Source organism: Crocuta crocuta, unplaced genomic scaffold (assembly GCF_008692635.1).
Source record: "Crocuta crocuta isolate KB4526 unplaced genomic scaffold, BGI_CrCroc_1.0 scaffold140, whole genome shotgun sequence".
NCBI classification, from domain to species: domain Eukaryota; kingdom Metazoa; phylum Chordata; class Mammalia; order Carnivora; family Hyaenidae; genus Crocuta; species Crocuta crocuta.
In genome coordinates, this window is record NW_027527775.1 from 1,081,556 (window position 1) to 1,086,858 (window position 5,303).

A 5,303-nucleotide genomic window follows, 5' to 3' on the forward strand; every position below is an offset into this window, starting at 1 on the left:
TTTATACAAGCCACAACAGAAAGTAATAGGCAAACTTCTTACCCTTTTTAAATTTTTTTAACTTTATTTATTTATTTGGAGAGAGAGAGAGAAAGAGGAGGGGAGAGGCAGAAGGAGAGAGAGAGAATCTGTGCTGTCAGCATAGAGCCCGATGTGGGGCTCGAACTCTCATGAACCATGAGATCACCACCTGAGTTAAAGCCAGGAGTTGGATGCTTAACTGAATGAGTCACTCGGAGGCCCCAATAACAGGCAATCTTAAAATATGGAAAGCCCATGTGGCTCTATTATTTTCATAAATGCTTTCTTATATTTTGTTAAATGGTTTGAAGCAAAGGGCTAAAAACTAAAGAGCAAACTTTCCTATAAAATAAAGAAATAAATAACTTGAGTGAGATGTTGATGTTGTTGTACAGAGGGAGGAGAATGTATGTGGATGGAAATAATTTGCAAACAGCAGTCCAGTGTTACTAGAGGCTGGCAAAACTGAGAGCATAAAGGATTTCAAATGCCCCTACAAAGCTTCCAAGTAACTTCAAGCTGATCAGCTAAAACCTTGTTGTTGGTTATTAGCACAAAGTATCAGCAAAGGTTTCAGATATACATATAATTATGTGTTAAAAGAGATTTATGAAAGTAGGTGTGTTTTAAATGTGCACCTTAAATACACTGATGTATTCGGAAAAACAAAACAAAACAAAAACAAAACAAAACAAAAAAACTCTTCCCTACTATTAGGTTAGGACAGAAACAAAAGATTTTCCCGTACAGGCAAATATGAATATTGTACATGCTCATTCCAGGTTTAGTCTCCTTTTAAGGCATTTTGCATTAGGTAGTGCATATACCAGACAATGTCATTTGAAGCCTTTTCTGACTTTCTTCTGGGTCTACCACATAGTTTTAATTTTCACAGTTTAATATCTGCACTTGTCAGTAATGTACGTAGCCAAACGTTGATCTATTGCATTGCAAAGCAGAAAAGGCCCGGCATGATTACTTTGATTACTGTGAAGATGGACCTTTTGTGTGTGTTTGTCAGCCTACATGGGGATGCACTATGAAAAATTCAAGAGGAAAGCATTGTCGTATAGGATACATATGAGCTCAGAAGCCTACTGAGTAACATAAGCATTTCCCCGTAGGATTAAGAGCCTCTGATCATCTAGATTGGACCTTTTGAATTAATGCTGTGAACTCTTTGCTGACTACATAATTGCGGTTAGAGAACTGTTCCCGTAGTTGACCAAAGTTATCAAGTTTCACACCTATTTTTACTTACCTTGACAGCTCGCAATTGTGACACAAGGCGGCTGCCAGGATTCAGTACAGCCATTAAGTGGCAAGAGAAAATTGCAGAGTTCAAATGAGGCCACCAAATGAAAATGAACCTCAGTTTTTGGATTAAAATCTTTACCAGTTGCATTCTGCCTGGTTTGTCTATGAATTTTATTTTCCATTAATGTGATTTGGGACTAAAATTATAGTTGGATCTCTTCCAATAAACTCATATTGTTTTTCAAAATTCTAATGATATACTTTCTGGAGTTAATTTTAATTTCAAGAAAGGTTCCCTAAGTGCTTATTTTAAACTTCTTACAGGTTGCCTAATTTTCTGGTGGAAAGAAAAATCACTGAATTAATATTTGTGTGCTAACATGAACAGTCACAGGGTAATGTTGTGATTTGTCTACATTGACCTGATATACTGGTTAAGATGGTCCCACTCTGGTGATTTGAGCTGAAAAAGATTTCAGAGAAATCTCTCAGGTATGATGTGAATGAAACAACTGGTAGGTATGGACTGAGAAATACATGCTGCTTTATAAATATTCATACCAAGTCTTCCGAAACAAGTCGAATGCCAAAATCCCAGTAAAATCAAAAGTCCTACAACCAAAGGCAGCTAATCCACTTTTTCTGTCTTTAACTTTACAGTTGATCTTTCTATGAATATTCATATGTCAAGGGTTATAAAAGTATCTCAAGGGTTATAAAAGTCATAACATACTAATGAATTCGTTTGCAAAAAGATGTTTTATTGATAGAATTACTGTGGTATTAGGGGTTTTATTATCCATATTGACCTTACTGGTCTCTAGTTAGCCAAACTGGGTCACCTGTTTAAACTTTCACCCCATATTCAAAGTTTAAGTATAATGAGAGCAAGATGGTGGATAAGGGGTGCTTTGGGCAGTGTTACACTGTCAATGCTCCACATTTTTACAGCAATAGTATTCAGAACCTCCTTCATTTACTTTATTAAGTTCATTAAATTTAATATTGATCGCTTTTAAAAAAATACCAGTGCTGTGCTATTCTTTTGCTATTAAAGATATATTTCAGCCAATCCTGCACTAGTGACAAACAAAACTTTTTTAAAAATTTTATTTATTTTTTTTTACAAATAGTTTATTGTCAAGTTGGTTTCCACATAACACCCAGTGCTCATCCCCACAAGTGCCCTCCTCCATGCCCATCTCCCCCCCCACACACACCCATCAGTCCTCAGTTTGTTCTCAGCATTCAAGAGTCTCTCATGGTTTGCCTCTCTCCCTCTCCCCCACTATTTCCCCCCTTCTTCTCCCCCATGGTCCTCCGTTAAGTTCCTCCTAATCCTCCTATACGTGCAAACATATGGTATTTGTCCTTCTTTGCCTGACAAAACTTTTATTTATTTTTAAGAGAGAGAGAGAGAGAGAGAGAGCAAGCTGGGGAAGGACAGAGAGAGAGGGAGGCACAGAATCAGAAGCAGATTCCAGACTCTGATCTGTCAACACAGAGCCCATCAAACCCACAAAACCTGAGATCATGACCCAAGCCGGAGTCAGAAGCTTAAGCAATGGAGCCACCCAGGTGCCCCAAAACGTTTTAAGAATCTAAAATTTACCTCAAAAAAGTTTCAAATATGTTAAATTTAAGTATCTACTCAGATTATTTTGCTTTGAAGTATAAAAGCAACCCATAGGGGCACCTGGGTGGCTTAGTTCGTTAAGCATCCGACTTCGGCTCAGGTCATGATCTCGCAGTTCGTGGGTTCGAGCCCCGTGTTGGGCTCTGTGCTGACAGCTAGCTCAGAGCCTGTAGTCTTCTTCAGATTTTGTGTCTCCCTCTCTCTCTGACCCTCCCCTGCTCACTCTCTCTCTCTCTCTATCAGAAATAAATAAAACATTTTAAAAAAAGCGACCTATAGATTTAAGAAGACTTTTATGAAAAGCTTAAGACAATTAGTGATTATGTGAAATTAGTCCATTTTAAGATACTGATGCTAATCTTTAACCATAGAAGAGGGATGAATCCTAAAAGATCAAAAACCTAGAATTACTCTTTCAAAATAAGATATAGCTAGATATGAAAAAGAGAAAAAATATCTTCCAAAATCGCAGTCTCAAAAACTTATTCTTTGCAAATTTGTAAAAGGGGAAAAGCTACTTTGCCACCAAGTGCATAGTTTTACACATTTTGTGTTCTCTATTTATCCAAAAGAAGTTACTCTATTCCCTTTGAAACAAGGGAAGATCAGTATCCCCCTTAAATGAACAACAAAAGGAAAGTAAGGTATGGAGAATTTTTGCTTTTTATCCACTAGTGAAAGATGAGTGCCATTATGTATTAGAGGTCTTGAATTTATCTTCTTATCTGCATAGAGCAAAGTAATCTGGAAGCAATTCAAGTCATTATTTGTCTTCTTTCAACACAAGGTATATTAAATAGTATGTAAATAAACATGTCAAGCAAAACCTATTTATTGTCACAGGAAAGCCATTTTGTAGACAGCTTGTCAGAGACTGGAAAATTAACATCTTTTTCAGATACTTTTTCTTCCAAACAGGCTGATACATTTAAGACAAATATATAGCCTGGTGTTATTAAAGGCATAACCATGCCTCCTGCATCTTAAGCTTAATAGAAAGTAGTAAAACAAATTTTAAATTGTGTGATAGCTTTGACACAAAGTTTTTGTTTTAACTTTAATTGAATTTTTATCATTTCTTAAGGTATATCTATGCTTGTGTGTTCATTACTCTACAATAGAGAAATATAGGATTGATCACACTTACCAACCCATGAAAGATAGTTGGAAGAGCTATTCACATTCACTATTGTTTTTCATTAATTCGCTGCCTAATCCTCTTGCTCTTAAAAAAAAATTTTAATGTGTGCTTATTTTTGAGAGAGAGACAGAGTGTGATCAGCGGAGGGGCAGCGAGAGAGGGAGACACAGAATATGAAACAGGTTCCAGACTCTGGGCTGTCAGCACACAGCCCTACGTGGGGCTTGAACCACGGACAGTGAGATCATGACCTGAGCCAAAGTCACATGCTTGACCGACTGAGCCACCCAGGCTCCCCATCCCGGTATTTTATAGCGAGGTAATAGAAAGTGAGGACTGGTCCCAGGTGAACTACTTCAAAATGCCTTCTAGATTGGAGCTCTTGGGCATGTCTCCCAAGACCTGAGAAAAGAACTACCAACTTCAATGTATCTAATGCCCTCTACAGCAAGCAAAGACAGCAATAATAAATACAGAGATCAATGAGGGATAATATAGAAACAAACATAATTTTTGGTTATCATAGCAATTTGAAGAATAAGGCTTTAAAATAATCTAAATGTTAAAGCCCCAAGTGTAAACAAACAAAAAACATTATTCACCAATTAGTTGCGTAGTGTGCATGAAAGAGGGACAAATGCATCAAAGTTATAAAGACTCAAAGTTATAAAAACATGAAAGATGTTTGTTCTGAGATTTATTAATGTGCTGATTATTAAAAGTAACAGTTGTACTAGAAGTAGCTATGGATTTGGAATAAGCCATCAACACTACTTTATAGAGTACAGATTTCCATATATATACAGAAAAGTTCACTAAGTTTAGCAATGGTTGAAGCTAATTTCCTATCAGAGATCAATCTTTTTTCTTGATTCAAAAGCATCACATACTAACTAAAAAGGTAACTGCAAAGCTCAGAAACTTCAGTGATTTCCCTTTTTCTGACAAATTAAACAAAAAATGCTTAACTTTGACTGTTCCCATTTATTAATTTTGCTGGGAGGCAGGTAATCAGTCTCTTAACAGATAGATGTAGTTGAGAACTACAGGTTCCTTCCCCCAATCAGCACAACCAGGTGGAATAAAATCCAGTCTCTCAGGTTTCTTCTATCCCTGACTCACACACACTTAGCAGATACCTGGCGCACACAATATCATGTCATCTTTTGTTATGAGACCAATAATATCTCAGGTCTTTTTTTTTCCCCCTTTTGGTTCTTCAACTATGACCTTGCATATGAGATTCAT